Genomic DNA, 6789 nt, shown 5'->3' with positions numbered 1-6789 from the left:
GCTAGAGGGTTGTTTGGTTGCATCTCAAAGTGCATTGGGAATGGAGTTCCCAAGCGATATGGCGCACGTGAACGCACTTATGCAGGGGTAGGTTGTGCATGTGAGGCAGGTGATAGGACCATGAGGCCTTGGTGCGCTGCAAAGGTAAATCCTGCCCCGCTAATAAATAGACAGATAATATATAGATAGACAGACAATAAATACACTGTAGATAGACATACAGATGGCAGATTCAGATAATAGATTGAAAACAGATAGATAGAAAGACAGCTAGATAGCTTAAATGATAGATAATAGATGATGGATAGACAAAAAGATAGATAGATGATAGACAGACATGATAGATAGACATACAGATTGATAGAACACTAAAAGTTAGCTAGATGACAGATAGATTAACAGATAGATAGATAGATAGATAGATAGATAGATAGATAGATAGATAGATAGATAGATAGATAGATAGATAGATAGATAGATAGATAGATAGATAGATAGATATAAAGACAGATAGATAGATAGATAGATAGATAGATAGATAGATAGATAGATAGATGAGATATATAGAATGATAGAAAACAACAGATAGATAAATGACAGACAGCAAGATGATTGATAGGGCAGGAAAAATGGCAGGAAGCATGCCTCAACAGGTCCTTACTGCATACACTATTGGCAGCTGGGGAGGACAGGACAAAAGGTGGCCATACATGGTGAGATCCGCTCGTTTGGCGATGTTCCCAAATGAGTGGATCCCTCCCTAATATGCCCATCATGAGGTGGGCGATATCGGGCTAATCCGATCGTGGATCCTAGGGCCCAACAATCGGATCAGAACGGGGCAGATACGGGTGGTCGGATCGCGGGACCTCATCAATGAACAGATGCGGCCACGATCCGACAGGATTTTTAATCCTGCCTGATTGGCATCTGACCCTATTGGGGAAGCCCATCGGAGGGCCCCATATACGGACCGATAAGCTGCCGACTGTCGGCAGCTTTTATTGGCCAGTGTATGGCCACCTTAACACTGTCTGGTCAGTCCTGTCTGAGGTCTGCTCCTCACATCATATTAAAACAGCAGTGTGCTGCATTCCCAAGGTACAAGTGCTTGTTAAATGAGAGCTAAGATGTGACCCATAGCCTTAGCCTATGAGACCCGTAGCCTTCTGCAAATCCTGTAAAAATATTAGTTATAAATAATTTTAACAGTGGCCTAACCAACAATAAAAAAGTAAGCCTTACCTGTACAAGGTTCAAGAAGCAGAACTGGATGAGACTTTTGTCCAGAAAATTTCCAGAGAAATGACCATCATTTTGAATGGTTTTGAACAGATTGATCCAGAACTGAACATTTTGTTTCCTCAGTATACTCCACCATCCTTCGATGCGCTGATTGGCTGTACTGCGGCCATACATAAAACTTCTTTCACCGGCATAGTTATCAGTTTGTTGTCTTCTTAGAAATTTCTGCATTTGTTCCATATGGCCATTTTCTGTGCCATGATCAGCACGAATTCTCTCTGGACATCCACCTCTCATGGTGACAGCATCAATGAAGTAATTAGCAATTACTTTGGGGTTACTGTTGGTAGTAAAAGCTTCCATCCAGATTACATAACGACTAAAGCCATCAATACAGCCATTAATTGCAATCCCATATGGTTTCAGTTTATCATAAGAATCTACATGCCAAATAGCATTGGGACCTTGATTATGGTACTGACGCCTTCGTAGGCGGTGAATGGTTCTTAATCGCACTCCCTCTGGATCAATGGTAGCTACAATCTGCCTTATTGTTTTTTGGGTCACAACAAAACCCCTTTGAATCGCACGTAGATGTAACCACCGATACCCCTGCATCTGCCCTGATCCTTCAATTTCACCTTGAACAAAATCAATTACATCAGCAATGGCTGTGTAATACTTTCTCCTGTAAAGGCCAAGTTTCCTACACAGTCTCTTCAGTGTTCTGTAACTTATTATAACACCATGCCCATGTGCTAAAATGGCAAGAATCTCATTGTTGTTTAAACCAAGTCTAAAATAAAACTGCACAAGGTTTTCTCTATCAGGCATTATAAGGTTAAAGACACGTTTTTCTGCAAATGTGAGGTATAGTATGTATACAGTAAATGAAGCCCAAATGCCCTGCTTTAACTTACTGCCTGTGATGTCCTGTGTAGATGAAAGCTCAGCTGCAAGCAGGACTGCAAAAGTCATAATTATGAGATTTAAAAGTCATAATTATGAGATTAAAAGTCATAATTTCGACTTTTAAAAGTCATAATTACGAGAATAAAAGTCATAATTATGAGATTTAAAAGTCATAATTATGAGATTAAAAGTCATAATTATGAGATTAAAAGTCATAATTTCGACTTTTAAAAGTCATAATTACGAGAATAAAAGTCATAATTATGAGATTTAAAGTCATAATTATGAGATTTAAAAGTCATAATTGAGATTTAAAAGTCATAATTATGAGATTTAAAGTCATAATTATGAGATTTAAAAGTCATAATTATGAGATTAAAAGTCATAATTTCGACTTTTTAAAGTCATAATTATGAGAATAAAAGTCATAATTATGAGATTTAAAGTCATAATTATGAGATTAAAACTCATAATTTCGACTTTTAAAAGTCATAATTATGAGATTTAAAGTCATAATTATGAGATTTAAAAGTCATAATTATGAGATTTAAAGTCATAATTATGAGATTTAAAAGTCAAAATTATGAGATTTAAAGTCATAATTATGAGATTTAAAAGTCATAATTATGAGTTTAAAAGTCATAATTATGAGATTAAAAGTCATAATTTCGACTTTTTAAAGTCATAATTATGAGTTTAAAAGTCATAATTATGAGATTAAAAATCATAATTTTGACTTTTTAAAGTCATAATTATGAGTTAATTAAAAAGTCATAATTCGTTTTAAAGTCATAATTATGACGTTAAAGTCATAATTATGAGATTAAAAGTCATAATTATGAGATTAAAAGTCATAATTATGAGATTAAAAGTCATAATTTCGACTTTTTAAAGTCATAATTATGAGTTTAAAAGTCATAATTATGAGAATAAAAGTCATAATTTCGACTTTTTAAAGTCATAATTATGAGAATAAAAGTCATAATTATGAGATTAAAAGTCATAATTATGAGATTTAAAGTCATAATTATGAGTTTAAAAGTCATAATTATGAGATTTAAAGTCATAATTATGACTTTTAAAAGTCATAATTCACTATAATTTTTTTTTTTTGCTGGCCCCAGTGCTCTTCCGTAAACAATACCTGGGTGCACGGTAAAGGAAATAAATATATACATATATAACAATCACAAAGAAAGAACCGCACTCACAGGTCTTGTCAATGGTGAAAAAAATGCAACAAACTTTTATTTCAACGTTTCGGCGCAATAGACCCAACACTTGTGTTGTATTGTTTCACTTCCTGAAGACGGCCCAAGTCATTGCGCCGAAACGTTGAAATAAAAGTTTGTTGCATTTTTTTCACCATTGACAAGACCTGTGAGTGCGGTTCTTTCTTTGTGATTGTTATGCTATGCTATAACCAGCACCCAGGCAATTATCCACTAGGATCAAGAGTGCACCACTGTGGACATCACCCGGCAGTGCATTCCACAACCTCACTGTCCTGACTGTGAAGAACCCCCTACGTTGCTTCAAATGAAAGTTCTTTTCTTCTAGTCTAAAGGGGAGGCCTCTGGTACGGTGATCCACTTTATGGGTAAAAAGGTCCCCTGCTATTTGTCTATAATGTCCTCTAATGTACTTGTAAAGTGTAATCATGTCCCCTCACAAGCACCTTTTTTCCAGATCTAATCTAATGATCTAATATCCCGAATGATTAGGCCATAGGGTGCTTGTTTGCTAACAGCTACTAATATAACAAGTTGTTACAGTTTTAATTTGGCAATCTGACTCTTTATCTGAGTTTGAGAAAAATCAAACAAATTCTACTTTAAAACCTACATTTTTAAAAAAAAACTGTAAATAATAGAAAGCACTTAAACATGTATTAATTTGATATATTAATTTGTAAAGGCAAACTTCACCTTAAAGCCATATTATGTAAGTACAGTGTTTTACCAGGTCTTCTCAGTATTATTGATTACATCTAGTTTCAACACAAGAGGGCACCAAAGGCACAGTGGTTTTTAACTAAGTCATAAGAGAAACATTAAACACTCGCTATTTGGAAGTTTGCAGCTTTTAGTCTCTTCCTACTTTTTCCAAGCATTTATTCTTCATTTCTTTAAAGGTAGAAAGTACACCTTTAAAATAAGTGACTGTAAAATTGATAGAATGCTATTCTAAGCACTTTTGTCATTTACATTTATTATTTATTTATTTATTTTTTATTCAAAGATATTAAGGGATACATGTGCTGTTAATATGAATGAATTTTGTTCCACCTGCTGGTCAGTTTCCCACCAGTCTGACCACCAAGTAGTCAAGGAAGTTACTAGGCAAAAGCCTGTGTATCCATTTAAGTATTTGGAAGGCCACCAATGGCTTTTTATAACTTGGGGGGGGGGGCATCAGAATTTTTCTACTTGCAGGGGGGGCCCTGATCACCAATGACTTTTTATAACTTAGTGGGAGTTTAATGTTTTAGCTCTGATGTCTGTATGGGGTGAGCGAGATATGTGGTGGGCCTTGGGGGTGGGTGGGACCAGGGGCTCCAGCAAATTTTGACGTATAGGGCCCCGTGATTTCTGAAGGCCGCCCTGCACACAGCCCTAAAATACAGAGAGCTGATGTAAGATGCGCCGGGAGATTTCTCCGTTCCCTTACCTCCCCGCGTGTCTCTTCTCGACTCCTAGTGCGCAGGCGTGCACTTCCTGGTTGTGCACAATAGGATCCCATTGACGCTGGCCTCCCTTCTCCTGCTATGGACGCTGGGCATCATGACGTCATCCTTGGGTGCCAAATCCCCTTTAAAAGGCCAGTCCACCATTTTTACAATGCCCAAGCTGGTTCCAGTTCTACTGTTCCTGCCGAAGCGTTTATTGTGACATTGAATTCCTGGTTTTTGACTTCTGCCCGACCCTTGGCTACGATTCCTGCCGCCTGTCTTGAACTTTTCGCCTGACTTCGACTACGTCTTCTCTAAATCCTTGCCTCGCTACGGACTTGTTACGCACCTCCTTGTCAGCTTCCGCAGCAGAAAGCCCGGGGCCCCAAAAGGGCGAAGGTGAACACTAAAACCCACGTGGTTTACCTGTGCGTCCGCAGGTACTTTCAATGAACAAGGTTCCAGATAAAGTGGTCGTTACAGCTGAAGAAGAGATGCCCATATTTCTTTAAAGGAGAAGGAAAGGCCTTTTAACTTGGGGGTGCCAAAAGTTAGGCACCCCCAAGTGATCACATGTATTTACCTGTAACCCAGGGCCGGTGCTCTTATCAGAAGAAAACTGCACTGACCTGGGATTCTTCCAGCGATCACTTGGGGGTCAATAACTTTTGGCATACTCAAGTTAAAAGACCTTTCCTTCTCCTTTAACAAAGAATATTCCTGGACCCACATGTTACCACACATCATTTTGGCAATCAGTCTGCCTTCAGAGACAGGCTGCAGAGTCGTTATTTTCCTACTGGAAAACATTACAAAAAAAACAAATCTACCATTTTCATAGTCGCTCCAGAAAGAGAATTCATGAAATCTCATTACAGAACATATTCCCACGTTTCCATCGATACATATGAACTGTAAAATTAGATTGAGCTCTTCTCAGTGAAGAACATAGCCACAAACAAAGGATGGAAGTGACAAAAGGCTAATTCACATTTCCATTTTGATGGCACAAATAGAATTTTCGCAGCTCCAGTTGGAGCCCTTCCACTGGATTATTCAACGTGTGACATGCGTGAAGTATTTCCAAAGCAGCGTATGATGAGAGGCATTCCCAAGAGCAGGCTACCACATTCCTGCTTTAAATCAAACCCCGGCTCTCCTATTCTCTCACTAGTTATCACCTCTGGAGAAGTAGCACTCACGAGAACTCCGTTACTATTGTGTCAAAGCTGGGGGACACATTCCCACCATATGATGAGGTTTACTTACATTTTATTAACAGTTGTCACACAGTTACCTGCAATGTTCAACAGATTATTATTATAATATTGGGCTTCTATTTTACCATTTTCTTAGCAGGTATGAGATTCGTTATCCAGAAATCCATTATCCAGAAAGCTCCGAATTCCGAAAAGTTAATTTCCCATAGACTACGTTTTAATCAAATAGTTCACAGTTTTTTCAAATGATTTCCCTTTTCTCTATAATATTAAAGCAGTACATTGTACTTAGATACAGTAACATTCATCCATATTGCCTTAAAGGAATTGTTCAGTATAATATATATACTATAAATATATTATTATTTTTATATATATAATTTATATCTATTTACCCAGTTATTATTTATATATATATATATATATATATATAATTTATATAGTTATTATTTATATATATATAAATAATAACTGGGTAAATAAATATAAATTATATATATAAAAATAATTATATATTTATAGTATATTATTATACTGAACAATTCCTTTAAGGCGAGGCTGTGCCAAATAAAAAATGTTTCAAATATAGTTAGTTAGGCAAAAATGTAATGTATAAAGGCTGGAGTGACTGGAAGTCTAACATAATAGCCAGAACACTACTTCCTGCTTTGCAGCTCTCTTGGTTTTCACTGATTGGTTACCAGGCAGTAACCAATCAGTGACTTAAGGAGGGCATATGGT

Source organism: Xenopus laevis, chromosome 2S (assembly GCF_017654675.1).
Source record: "Xenopus laevis strain J_2021 chromosome 2S, Xenopus_laevis_v10.1, whole genome shotgun sequence".
NCBI lineage: Eukaryota > Metazoa > Chordata > Amphibia > Anura > Pipidae > Xenopus > Xenopus laevis.
This window is presented reverse-complemented; position numbering follows the sequence as displayed.